Source organism: Cryptomeria japonica, chromosome 8, assembly GCF_030272615.1.
Source record: "Cryptomeria japonica chromosome 8, Sugi_1.0, whole genome shotgun sequence".
Taxonomy (NCBI): domain Eukaryota; kingdom Viridiplantae; phylum Streptophyta; class Pinopsida; order Cupressales; family Cupressaceae; genus Cryptomeria; species Cryptomeria japonica.
Genome location: NC_081412.1, coordinates 167817757 through 167833590, shown reverse-complemented (window position 1 = coordinate 167833590; position 15834 = coordinate 167817757).

The following is a 15834-nucleotide window of genomic DNA, read 5'->3' as shown; positions in this document are numbered from 1 at the left end:
AATGTATTTAACTATACAATTGAATAAACATCATACGTGATATCATTTATATATATAATTTCAAATTTTCATGTTGTTTGCAATGTAAAATTTGATATTTAAAAAATTAAATAATTAACACAAATCTATAGTCAATTATTAATATAAAATTTAGTATATGGCAAACATATTAGGCCCACATACCTTCAATTTTTAGATTTGATCTAAAAAATTTAAACATTTAATAAATATTTTCCTTCAAGTTGACATGGATAATCAAAGGTCAATTTAGAATATAAATTTTAGCATATGACAAACACGTAAGACCCACAAACCCTTAATTTCTAGGCTTCGTCTAAAGATTTTAGATGTATAATGCAAATATCTCTCATCAAACTAATAAAGCTAATTTGTAGTCAATTTAGAATATACAGTTTATTAAATGGCAAACATCTATGTCCTGCTTACCTCCAATTTGTGTACTCAATCTAAAAGTTGTAGACTTATAATCACATCAAAAAATAGTTAATTTACACTCAATTGAAAATATAAGCTTTAGTATATGATAGATACATAAGATCTACATACCCTCAATATTTATTTTTGCCTTGGCTCAAAAGTTGACAAAGTGAATATTCGTAGTCAAGTGGGCAAAGCAAAAGTTGATGTATTCCACCATTTCCATGCACCATTGACAATTGCATGGTCTTTAAGAGAAATATTATAGAATCGGTGGATACACGTATGCATATTTCCCTTAAAGGTCTTTAAGAGAAATATGCATATGTGCATCCATATTTATTCTTCATTCATATACTTACACGTATATACATTATACATATTTGTACATTCACACATACATGTATTGATTAAGTGATTAAACAATGAAGATGTTTTTTATTACTTAAGCAAGGAAAGGGCCTTGATCCCTCACAAAGAAAGATAGCTAACAACAAAATTGAGCAACAACAAAACAACAACTAACACCACACACTAAGAAGCTAGGAAAAAATCAAGTCTCCATAATAATATTAATAATAGTTAGCCATAATAAAACATTGAAGATGTTAATAATAGTAGCCATAATAATATTACCACTGCAAATTGTGGATTAAGAAAATACGTTAATAAATACATGTAGATCCAACCATAGCTTAGGTCAAGGTTTGATGACCAAGGTTCAAACATAGACCAATTATCACATACTTGACGATACACAAGGGATTCTAACAAAGTTTGATCAAATCCACTTATTCTGATGTGAATGTGTGTGTGACGACTCTGATGGCAACTTAACCCATTTTTGTGCCTCCAATCCTTTCTAATGATGCTCTCCCTCTCCTGAAGGGTGGTGATGTATCCTATGTCCAACTTGGTTTGACAACTGTAATTAGACTATTTAGATAACCATCTCATTGTATTAAATATCAAACATTAATCACATTGATTATTTCCAAAAAAAAAAAAAAAAAAAAACTCATTTTAATGATCCAACTGATGCAATCACATAACTGAATATATATTCACCACAAAACTATTATGCAGAGGAGGAAAACAGTAACTGTATCATAAGAGGGGTGTAACATGTACCCCACTCATGAATTATTGTCCTTGATGAATTAGTATCAATGTAAACATAACGTGCCAAGTTTTAATGCAAAGAGTTCTTTAGCTATTAAAGACATTCAAAAGGTGATGAAACTTTTGATGGGTGGCGCTCTCTTTATTTGCATTTTAATCTTCTCACACGGAAAAGAAATTTAAAGTAATGCATTCACTTGACTTGGTATAGCGTGTTTTCCGTGACATTGTCATTGTCACTGTCTGTCATTGTCACTATCAATGTCTGTCATTGTGGAAAATAGCTCACTTTTGGAAAATGCATTGACTTGACTTGACTTGGTATTGCGTGTTTTTCAAACGACGAAAAAATCGCGAGACACTAGAATTTTCATCCCATATTGTGGGAAGGGAGAAAATTTCGCGGTTTGTAACGCCCAGATCAACGGATGGTCTTTTCTACTCCTCTACTTCCAACTGCACCCAACAATTAGGCACAGATTATGCGCCAGAATTCTCATCATGTATAGAGAATTAGCCATAGAAAATTACAAGCTCTTTGCATTTGGAAATAAAAAATTAAATATTCAGCAATAGGCAAGTGTCTAAATCTTTTCTTTTTCCTTTTAAATTTTACCCACAAATCTGATTACTAAGGCTGGGTCCCATGGGAGGGGCATGAACTTGAAGCAGTCAAGGCTAATCAAGATTAGATGTCCTAGGTTACGACAACAATATAGTGTGAGGAGATAATAAATGAAATCATTGATGATCCAAGTCCTCAACTTATGGTTGAGAGTTCGAAGGTTCCCTTGGGTAAAAATGTTCTTGTTGTGAAAAATAGACATGTTGATTCATTTGCTTTTGTATCTACATTATTATTCAGCTTGATATTAGTCAGCGGTTATTGGTTAATGGCTATAACAATTGATGTAGATGCTTATGGAAGTGATAAAATGATGCATATGTTCAACAATATTGTTGCAGTCTTGATAGTGGTGATGAGCGAGGTGTACAGATGGACATATGATATAGGAGGATTGATCGTGACACCTCGTAGAAGTATGAAAGATTTGGTTGGTTAAAATGTTTGTTATGAGGTTCGAACTATGAACCTCCTATCTCCTATTCTCGTGCACTGCCAATATACCATCCAACTTGCTTGGATTCTATTCTTGGCAGTTTGTATTTAACTTTTACGCTAAGGATAGTCCATTTGCCAAAAAGGGAGTCAAGCAGTTTTGGACCACCGACCTCCACTCTTCACATTTTTCTCTCCACCAGTGCGGTTGTGGGTATTTCAGGATACACATTGGTGAATCTTGGGTTTTGTTCAATGATAATCTAAGAGTTTAGGGCTCGGGCCACATCTATGCCCTTCCCCATTTGGAACCATAAACTAATTCAAATAAACCCAATAAATATAAACCCAACAAGATTATAATGTGAGGCTCAATTTAATATGAGCCAAAAACTTAAATAGATGAGAATATTTTAAAAGATTATAAGGTATTTTAAGAGATATAGTTTAAAATTGAGAGATATGGGGATATTGTAAAATAATATTGTTTTAACCCCATTTTAGCATATGGAATTGTATAAAAGGGGGTTGATATTTGTAATAGAGGACATGGAAGAGTAGAGAATGGTAGATAATTGTGAGAGAAGTGTGAGAGGGATTTTGGAGAGTTAGCTTGTGATAGTGAATTGTTCATCTCTGTGCATTGGGAGATTGAAGTCAAGCTTGTTGTACTTGTTGGAGAAGGACTTTTTGTAATTCATTATCGTCTGAGGAGACGTGAGGAGACTTTGTAACAAGTTGAAGACCTTGTAACATTTTTTTTGGAGCACAATCAAGGATCGATCACTCTATTGGAGAGGGACCCGGAGACGCAGCCATTTGGTGAACTCCGTTATCAATTCGTGTTTCCTTGTCTTCTCTTCTTTCTCTCTATTGTTAATTCATTGTTTGATCATTGTGATGTTTATTTAAGCATTTTAATTTCAATTTCAAGACCTTCAATTTAATCGTTGTACATTCTCACGTGCAATAGTCATAGATCCTAACATCATATCACATTCATACATGCAAAAAAAAATAGTCAAAAATTTGCCACGCAACAAATTTTGGTTACACTTCTTATTTGATATATGGGGATTTGTATGCGTGAATGGATTTATATTTATTCATTCTATTTGTTTACATTGACATTCGCTATAACACAATAAATTCAAGAATTTAAATGTGTTATCTGTTTGGGATTAAGGTGCTTCAACCTTAGGAGTCCCAAGAATATTATTTAATCATTTTTAATGATCCTATGTGCTGATTTTATTTATTTAATAGAATATATTAACTTTCCAAAGTGCAAAGCTTTATTGCGGGGCCCGATGGCAAGTTGGGTGCAACAAGCTTTGAGATGAAAGGAAATTGTGACACTTGGCACAACGAGGGAACTTTTGAGAAGTAAGATTCTTAAGAGCTTCTCAAACCCCCCTCCAAGTGACATATGACAATTGCATTCTTTAGCACGTTTTTGGAAAGATTTTCAGTAGGACCAAATCTTCCACTTGGATAAGCTTGGAGTAAAATAGAAAGTTTTATATTAGCAAAAGTTTTGTTTATCTCATCTTGGATGACTTGTACTTGTGGATAAATAATATTTATATTAAATATTATTTATGCAAGAGTTATGAAAAAGGAAGTTTCTAATTACATTTGTAGATACATTGAATGTGGATGCTTTTGGGAAGCTATTGTTTTTGCATTGTAAGCTATATAAATATAAGAATTGCTGAAGTTGTAAGAGAGAGGAGTTCATTTTACAGGGGTTATGCTACTAGATTTTCTCTAGAATGGAGCAGGATGTAAATCTCCATGTAAAGGCCTAGAGCTTGAAGATTGTATTGTAACTGTTTTTTGTTGCTGAATAGTACAATGGCTATCTGGTTTTGGAGTGTGGGGTTTTTACCCGAAAGGGTTTTCCCCACAGTAAATCTATGTTCTATTCTTCTATCTTTTTCTTCTATTTTATGATTTCATGTTGTTAAATCTAAATATATGCATGCTACTGAAATTTGCTCTTTGATTTGGCAATATCTTAAATTTCAATCACTTTCCTCTAAGGGTTAATGTGGGAAATAAACTATGTTTGATTCCGCTCTATGACACAGTAGTGTGTGCTTGTAATTAATCTTGGATGCGCATACTAATATCAGATTGTTGTTTTTTGGGATGCCCATTTTCCCTTCATTATCTGTTTGGTTTGTTCATGATCTATTGTCTGAACGAGTGTTCTCATAACCTAAATATTAGTGCAACTTTCTTGAGCTTTCTCAAGAAAATTCTAGACCATCATGTGGTATCACTATCGTAGAGTTTCCTCTTAGTAATACTTTCAATGTTAGACTGATTTTGAATTTCAATAACAATGTAAGGTCTTGAATTTTGCATCAAAAAGAAAAAAATCATATTTTATAGCATATCAATTGATTTTACAACCAGAAATATAATATATCATATCCTTCATTTTTTTTAATCTAAAACAAGTAGAAAAGCATAAAATTACCATATTGTATTTTTAATTGAAAAAGAAAAAATTTTAATATGTGAAGTAGTTTCACTCAACCATCTACATATTTTTTTCTAGATCCTTGACTTCCCTCATCAACCAACACTTTTTCCTTAACCAAATCTCTTATCTTTATATGTTTAGGCCTCACATGTTGTCCCTCTTATTTATCCATAGCCATCCAGATACCTTCTCAAACATCCCCTCCCATAATAGATCCGTCAGTTTCTCTAATAAAAACATAGAAAACTTCAAACTCAAATTTTAAATATATACCTTTACAAACATCCCCTCTAATAATACCTCAATGTTAAATAATTTCTCTAGCTTGGAACAAATCAATTTGTCATTTAGTAGTCTCATTGTTCATGCTTGCCCACTTCAATTGGTTGCCTTTCAAATTTACCCTAATTTTTAGGATTGGGATCAATTGAAATTGGGGGAAACACAATAGATGAGATTGGTAACCTCACAAACTTGGTGGCAGTAGACCTAGTAGAAAATAGATTCAATAGGACCATTCCATCTACACTTGATAAACTTTGAAATCTGGAAAGATTATCTTTGGACACAAACAATTTGCAAGGAAGAATTCTAGAAAGTTTTGGCCAATCAAAAAGGCTTGGATTGTTGTCACTTACCGAGAATATGCTTTCAAGGTAAATTCTAGATAGTGTTGGTGAGCTTCCACAACTAAGAGATCTTTTTCTTAATCATAATCAGCTATCAAGTAAAATTCCTGCAAGTTTAGGGAGATGTCTGACGATGGATGGTGGACTTTGCCAACAAAAACTATCGGAAAATATACCTCCTAAAATTGTAGGTCTTCAGAATCTCCATTTTTAATTGAACATTTTTAACAACTTCTTGTAAGGTTCTATTTTGGAAATAAGAAAAATTATTATGGTTTTAGCTATATATGATTCTGAAAAAAAATTCTTGGGTGTCATTCCTAGTGCACAATAAGCTACAAGGGTTTGGAATATCTCAATTTTTCTTGGAATGCATTTGAGGATCCAATGCCTACATCTTTGACAAATCTAGCAAATCTATAGAACATGGATCTTTCTTGCAATAATTTGTTAGGTATAATACTAGTGATTTTCAAAAAAGATGAAAAAGATTTGGTATCTCAATCTCTTTTCAAATAGGTTAATTGGAGAGGTCCCAAATGAAGCAGCTTTCACAATACTTGATGCCTCACAAATTATGGGGAATCTTGGCCTCTATGGTGGATGGATAAACTTGCCACCATGCTCTCATTCTAATCACAAACAACCATTAGTCTCCAAAAAAGTGATTATTCATATTGTTGTAGGCATTACAATTTTGATCATCTCTTCTATTGGTAGTATTTTTCTATAGATCATAAATACGTTCGTGTACCCCTTCTCTCAAAGTATGGCCTACAAAATTTTCATATGAAGAACTTGTAATGCCCCGCTAGGAACCCCAAAGGAAAACCCACAACAAGGGTGAAACAATTTTTTTTTTAAGTATAAACATCATAAGTGCATTTACACAACATGCATGATAAGACAAGCAGAAGACTTACACCAGAATTCCTTAAGAGTTACCAGCAAAGAATTAACTTCAAGAATAAATTCGATAAAAACTTAAATCCACATATGCATCATTAACTCAATGATCACAAGAAGCCATAAGCCAATAAAGATTCATCAAAGAAAGATTGAAAGGATACAATATAATTTCCACTTCAATAAGCATTTACTAACATCATCAAGGAAACTGATAAAAACATCCCAATATAGGATTATATTGCTCTTCCAATACATAGCTTCTCAATAAACATATAAGGATAGATCTCATCCAGTTCTAAGGTTACATAAGATCAATGATACAATATACAATGACCACATAGGTCTACAAATAACAATAATCTTCTAACAAGAGATGAAGCATGAGTCACGAACCATAGGAACACCTACGAAGCCAATCCTCGCATGAAGGTACAAACCCAAACATCCGATGGGAAGTGGCACTACCACCCGACCATGTAATTCCCAAATGGAATCACCCCACCGTGCTAGGAGATAGCTGAGGACCCTCAAACAAGCATAAGCATGACATGGTCGACAAAACAATACAACTCCATGATAGCACATAATGACCCCACAAAAATCTGGGTGACTCAACATCACAAACACACAAGTGAACCAAATGAGAGAGTGTCATCGCATAGCTTAAGATGGATACCATTGTACAGCCTCCATAGGTCCCTTCTCACTATCTTGGTAACCTCTCCTGAACCTCCGGTTCCAACTAAGTCTTAAGCGGACCCTACCAACCTTTCGTGAAGACAAGATGGTTGGTTTGCCATTCCAGGCCTTCTCGCAACATTATGAGCCCTGTACTAGCACTCACCTATGCACGAGGTAAAATTATCTTTTTAATGTTATGATACTACCAACCTAATCAATTCATTAGATTCCCAGTTATTATCTGACTTCCGCTAGGTCGTAATGCCTACCACTTTGGGCACAACCCCCAAGTGAAAGCCACTCTCTCAAAGGACACTAAAGAAACATGGTCACTCCCCAAGGACCTTATGGTGAAGCAGACAACCATAACACCACTATTAGAAACAAGTGGTCAAACAAGGACATACTGACCCTAACCATAAGGCAAAGACACTACATGGTTAAGACAATGAAGCCAACATATATCTCTTGGTCAAAGGTACCAAATACGCCTCCACGGGATGACTGAACCACAGACCAAAAAAACTCATAATACACTTGCAACATCATGGATTGAAAAATGAAATAAAAAACTCTTGCAATAGTCACATCTAATCAATTTCCAAATTAATATTTCATCAGGAATGAAATCCACATTAAACATTCAACCATTTATTATATGAATTCCTAACAGGCATTTAATTCATTTCCAGAATATATCCAAATCTACTAATTTGAATCTTTAATTCATGCCTTGATTTCCATTGATAAATTTATTAACCACATAATAAAAATCACATGAAAAATCACCATTTTTGCTTAACATAAAACAACCACATCAACATGTTCACTTAATAAAATTCAAATATTTTTATAACACATACTGGTTTGCATCGGTAAGGAAAATGGTCAAGCGGTGGCAAAAGCCAACTTGCAGTAGTGTTGCTGCCGAGGCAACAGAAACTACCTGCTGGTAGTGATGCTACCACTGGAAACAACCCTACCGACCGGTAGTGCTGCTACCCCTGCTAACAACCACTATCGACTGGTAGCACTGCTACCAACCGGTAGCGGTACTGTCGATCGGTAGTGCCGCTACCGCTGGTAGCAGTTGCTACCAACTGGTAGTAGTCCTACCAATCGGTAGTGCTGCTACCAACTGGTGGCAGTGCTACCGACCAGTAGCACTGCTAATGCGTAGCGGTGCTACCGACCAGTAGTTCTGCTACCTGCGGGTAGCAAACACTACCGACCCACGTGATGAGGCAAGCCCATCATAGGAGTGGTAAAGTCTATGAAACAAACAAAAACACATGCCTCCAAGGCAATCTAAAACCAAAAAGTCACAAAATCAATAACCACAAAGAACGTTCCATTTCCATAATTATTTCACGGGCACACACATACAGTGCCAATTTCCAAAATTTCAAGGAAAAGTTTACTAGCAAGGTAGATTGTGAAATAAGCACACTGGAAAGAATAACTAGCCAATTCTTGACAGTATAGAAACAAGGATGCACTCAGCAGCCCCAATCTAAAATTCTTTCTTTCAAAAGAAGAGGTAAATCAAGAAGTTGTTTGCTATGAAAAAATAACACACATCAAAGAAGAAATGAACAATTCCTTTCCTGAATGCAACCATATGCTAATAGCATCACAAAATCAACTATATCAGGTAATCTTTCTTGCATTTCAACATTCCAAAAAGAATCTACAGGCAATTGCATTTTCCAATCACATAGGAAGAAAATTGAAATATACAAAATCAAATCAAAACATCAGAATAGATTATCCAACCTGAAGCAAAGGCAAGTAAGGGAATGAAGGAACACTAGTCTTACAACCCAAGTCGAATCTCCAGCTCTTCCAAGAAGATTTCCAGAATTATTTTCTTCCTTCAAAATTCCTCTTCTTCTCCTATTGTCAATCCCCATAATGGATGCCCAAAAAAATATCTTTTAACCTAAGCTTCTAGGTTAAAGTTTACATCCAATCTAATTTTAAATATTTTAAAACTAAAAGGCAATCAGATTTATTTCTTTCCCAAAAATAATAAATAATAATTCTTTCCAATGATTAAGTTAAAAAGGCCAAATGGAAAAATAAGAAGGGAGGCTTTTATTTATTTCTTTTTCCATAAATACTTCCTTCAACATAAGCATTTAACCTTTTTAAATGGCTAAGCAATTTATTTAATTCACAAAAATATCAATCCAACTTTACACAATACATTAAGCCATTTAACTATTTAATCTAGCAATTCATCAATTTAATAAATCCATAAGCACAGAGCATAATAATCAACTAATTACGCCAACATGAGATAGCATTATCCATTTAAGTTAAATAACCATTTAAATAAATGGAAGCATGCAAAACAAGGGATGATCAAATGACGACTCACAAATGACCAAACCAGACACTATGACTCGCATACCAATTAGATGGGAAAGACAACCGACTGACAACACTCACACGAGTGTAACTGTGGGTCAAGATGGGGTACCACAACTATCTCCTCCACTCCGATCGGATATATCAGGCATGCTCAGACCTATGAAAACAGGTGGAGTCAATACCCTGTACCTACCTGGTACTAGTACCTGCAATGTCCTACACCAAAGAACCACACGTGCATATAGACCAATATATATATATATATATACAGACATGACACGCACACCGATGAAGGAGAATCGTGGCGTTCCCTGTCTCACCGGAGTGAGTGAAGGAAAATCATCCCCTTGCATCCCAATACACTTGCAAATACGCAACATATAAATAACGCATCGCAATATAAAGGAAAAGTGTCAGTCCATGATAAAGATCCATAAAATAACATTATTCATAAGCACTAAGATACTGCATAAAATCATACACCATAAATCCAGATAAAGCATGAAATAACATCGCACAATATCCAAATCAAAATACAATAATGTTCCACAGAACAGTCATTGAAGTAACTCAAAACATACAAAAGATGTTGATCGAGGAGGGGTACTACATCCTCCCCCCCAAGCCTAGGCTTACTCTTGGAAGCCTAAAACAGATAAGAATAAAGCTCTCTCATCTTTGTAGCATGTTTCCAAGTCGCAGATGACTCATCATTGGGGTCCCATAGGACCCTTACCTTTTCAATGGTACGACCCCTGAGGGTCAAATCCCAATGTTGAAGGATGCGCACGGGCTCCATGGAAAGTTGCCTGTCCTCGACCTGCAAAGCGTTCCAATCAAGAACATGGGTCACATCACAATGATAAGGACGAAGAACAGAAACATGAAAGACATCATGGATGCGGGATAGACTCAACAGTAAGTCAAGACGGTAGGCAACAAGTCCTATCCTCTCAAGGATCTCAAAAGGGCCTACAAAACAAGGCGCCAACTTAGAACCCTTTCCATAATGGATCAAAATCTTCCACGAACGCACTCTCAAGAACACACGATCGCCAACAGAAAACTGGCGATCAACTCTATGAGCATCAGCATACTTCTTCTACCTATCTTGGGTAGCAACCAAATGCCCACGAATCTGGTCAACCTGCTGCTCCATCCCACGAAGCAAATCCGGTCCTAAGCACACCCTATCGTCCAACTGATCCCAACTCAAAGGAGTACGGAAAGGACAACCATACAATGCTTGGAAGGGTGACATGTCTATTGAGCTATGATATCTGTTATTATAAGCAAACTCCACAAGGCAGAGATATTCCTCCCAATGCGACTGTTGATCCATAGCATACATGTGAACCATGTCCTCCAATACCTAATTCACACACTCAGTCTGACCATCGGTCTCTGGGTGATAAGCTGAACTAAAGTTCAATTGGGTCCCCAAAGCATGTTGAAGTAAGGTCCACAAGGCCAATGTAAAGACAGGGTCTCTATCAGAAATGATCTGCCTTGGGATCCCATGCAACCTCACCACATCTTCCAAGAAGACATATGCCACCACTGCTGCAGTATAAGAAGATCGAATAGGAACAAAATGAGCAACTTTGGTCAATCTATCAACAATGACCATGATGGCATCATGACGCCACGAAGAAACAAGCAACCCTACTATGAAATCCATGGAAATGATATCCCATTTTTAATCCGGTATCAAATTTGGCTGTAAAATCCCTATAGGGTGCTGATGCTCCGCCTTCACCCACTGACATTCCAAGAACTTGGACACAAAATCAGCAATGTCACATTTCATACCAGCCCAATGATAGATCTATCTAAGATTCACGTGCATCTTCTTAACACCAGGGTGTGCCGAATGAGGTGCACGATGGGCCTCAGTCATGATCAAAACGCAAAGACTCTCCAAAGGAGGTACATAGATCCGTCCAAGATGTCTAAGAAGACCACCTGACTCAAGAGTATAACCAAAATATCTACCCTCTAATGGTCTTCCAGACTCCGCCACGACTCTAACAGCCTGATACCAGGTGTCCTGAGGAAGAAATCCAAGAATTCTCTCACTCAAGTCCACACCAAGGGACAATGCTACAACCTCATGTCGCCTACGGCTCAAAGAATCTACCACTACATTCTCTTTCCCCTGAATATAACTAACCTCAAAATCATACTCGCAGAGGAATTCCATCCATCTTCATTGTCGAGCATTCAAGTTCGGCTACGTGAAAATATACTGCAAACTGTGGTGATCACTATGCAAATCAAACCGACGCCCCAATAGGAAATGTCTCCAACAAACCAACACATGCACTATAGCTGCCAACTCCAAGTCATGAACTAGATAGTTCAAATCATGATCCTTGAGTTTGCGAGACTCATAGGCAACCACACATCCATCCCACATAAGCACCGCACCTATACCTTCTAAAATGGTATTTGTGCATACCATGAAATCTTTGGACGGGTCAGGAACTGTCAAAATCAGAGTAATAACAAGGAGTTCCTTCAAGGTATGAAAAGCCAATTCGCACTGCTCTGACCAAACAAACTTCTTCCATTTCCTTTGAAGAGAAGTAATCGGATTTCCTATCCGAGAAAAGCTCTGAACAAAGCGACGGTAATATCCGACCAAACCCATGAAACTTTGAACTTCAGAGACATTGGTCAATAGCCAATCAACAATGGCTTGGATCTTAGAAGGATCCATGGATACACCTTCTCCCGAAACTATATGACCAAGATAGCTCACCTTTGACTGGAAGAAATCACACTTCACCAAATTTGCAAAAAGTTGATTCTCCCTCAAGCACTACAATACCTGACGCAAGTGACCCTCATGCTCTTCCATAGATCTAGAATAAATCAATATATCATCCAAGAGCACAAGAACAAAGTGGTCAAGGTAGGTGCGAAAAACCCCATTCATAAGACTCATGAACACTGAAGGCACGTTCGTCAACCCAAATGGTACCACTAGGAACTCATAGTGACCATAACGAGTACGAAACACCGTCTTATGAATGTTTGCATCATGAATGCACAACTAATGATACCCAAACTTCAGGTCTATTTTAGAGAACACCTTGGCTCCCTTCAACTGATCAAAGAGGTCATCAATCTGAGATAATGGATATTGGTTCCAGATGGTTACCTTATTCAACTATCGATAATCAATGCATAATCGAAGAGAACCATCCTTCTTCTTAACGAAGATAACTGACGCACCCCAAGGAGAAACACTAGGATGAATGAATCCCTTGGCCAACAACTCCTCAACTTGCAACTTCAACTCACTCAACTCTTGAGTAGTCATCCGATATGGTGCTCTTGAAATAGGTTCCACACTAGGAACCAAGTCAATGCAAAAATCTATGTCTCATTTCGGAGGCATATCGGGAATATCCAAGGGAAACACATCTGCATACTCTTGAAGAATAGGGTGACCATCAAGAGCGATTTATTGACTCTCTCCCTCATCCACATCCTCAAGAGCAACTGCAAAAAGTTGACACCCTTGATGCATGCACTGCCTAAGTTGCATAGCAGAAATCATATGTAAGGATATCGATCGCTGAACTCCAACGATCCCCACTCTCCTGCCATGGTCATCTACACACTATATTGTCTTCAGACAACAATCTACATGAGCACTATGAGATGATAACCAATCCATCCCCAACACAACTCCATAGGACCCCAAAGGAATGACATGAAGGTCAACTAAAGTGACAAAGGGTCCTAGGTCCAACTCACAATTGGGAACGAAGGCATCTACAAACACTCGCACACAGGTAGCTAACTCTTCATGCCACCTAATTGCCTACTTAGTCGACACTAGCCTGCACCGCTCCATAATGGATGAAGAAATAAAAGAATCTGAAGCACCAGAATCAAAAAGTACAGAGATAGGGGTACCACACAACACACCTATGGTCTCAATCACAGTACTCTGATGCTCAGCCTGGCGGTCATCCACCACTGCAAATACTCTATGGGATCTACCTGCATCCCCCACTGTCAGCTGGCCTCTGACTGCTCATCTGGTGAGGATGCTAAGGACACTGAGAAACCTTGTGGCCATACTGACCACAAGTGAAGCAAACTCCCCTAACCGGTCCTCTGCTCCTAGATGATCCACTGGACTGCTGAAATCTCTCCCCATTAGGGGCCTAAGATGCCCCCTGAGAAGACTGCCCTAGAAAGGCCTGCCTACCTTTCTGCCATCTCCTGCTCTTCTGGGACTGAGAGATGCCACCCTAATGGCCCTGAGACTGCTTCAGTCTCAGCGGCTGCTGCTGCTGCTGTCCACCCTTGGCAGGTGCTTGAGGACCCCTAAAAGGTGCAGCAGTCTGGGACTGATTCCCTCTACTTCTAGACCCACCGAAAGGATCACTCCCAATCCGAACTCCAGACTCGCCACCATGAGCACGGCTAAGGTTTTTCTCTACCAACTTGGCTTTCACCACGGCTACCTCTACTAAAGTAAGCTAAAAAACTCTCACTCCTCCACTGATGCAGTCATTAAGACCCCTCAGGAAGTGTTGCACAAGCATAGCCTCATCATTGCCGATCTTGGTGAACTGTTTGAGCTCATAGAACTTGTGCTCAAACTGATCCACTGATAGCCTAAACTGGCACAGAGAAAAGAACTCATCTGCTCATGGCTACCTCCACTGGGGTGAGAGGAATCATGCTCTAAACCTCTCCAAAAAGATCTCCCAAGATGCGGTGTTAATGCTCACACCGATCCTCTCCTCCTCTAATCTCCACCAGATAGATGTGAAGCTCTTGAGATGCATGATCGCGCATCTTGCCTTGGTGTTTCTACTATAAGGATACATAGAATTACACTGATCTAAACTGATAAGCCAAGTCTCTACCTCGAGACCGATAGCATTTCCATCAAAGAAGGGAAGATTGGACCTCATCAAGTCCCTCATGTGCCCTAAGATAGCTGGATTCGGGTCCCTTGGGGCCTCTCTCCTTCTAGAAGATCTCTCTCTCTCTCTGGAATCTGCTGAAGCAATTCCTCTACCCAACCATGGATGGGCTGATCCACCTCGGGTCTGGGGCCTAGTCTAGCTAGCACCTCCCGAAACATCTGACGTAGCTCCTCCCTTTTGAGAACCCACTCCACTGAATGTGATTCCTCCTGATGAACCGACTGATCTCTATCCACACTCGCATGAGTGGGTGGTGGTGAAGGACTATGGTGATCAGAACCTTGACCCCTTCCTCCTCCTTTGCCTCTGGTGTGGCCACCAATGTGGCCACCTCCCTTGTCTTTCCTAGCCATGACCTAACACTACACAAGAGAAAAAGGTTTAGGTCAAGGCAAAGAAAGACACAAGGAAGTCACACCACAAGACCTACACAAAAAGGTCAAGGCAAATGGGCTCACTACAAACCCAAAGTACCCAGTGTTGAAACATGGGCTCTAATACCAAATGTAATGCCCCGCCAGGAACCCGAAGGAAAACCCACAACAAGGGTGAATTTTTTTTTTTTTAAGCATAAACATCATAAGTGCATTTAAACAACATGCACGATAACACAAGCAGAAGACTTACACCAAAATTCCTTAAGGGTTACCAACGAAGAATTAATTTCAAGAATAAATTCCATAAAAACATAAATCCACATATGCATCATTAATTCGATGATCACAAGAAGCCATAAGACAATAAAGATTCATCAAAGAAAGATTGAAAGGATACAATATAATTTCCACTTCAATAAGCATTTACTAACATCATCAAGGAAACTAATAAAAACATCCCAATATAGGATTACATTGCTCTTCCAATACATAGCTTCTCAATAAACATATAAGGATAGATCTCATCGAGTTACAAGGTTACATATGATCAATGATACAATGACAACATAGGTCTACAAATAACAATAATATTCAAACAAGAGATGAAGCATGAGTCACTAACCACAGGAACACTTGCAAAGCCAATCCTCGCATGAAGGTACAAATCCGAACATCTGATGGGAAGTGGCACTACCACCCGACCATGTAATTCCTAAATGGAATCACCCCACCGTGCTAAAAGATAGCTGAGGACCCTCAAACAAGCATAAGCATGACATGGTCGCCAAAA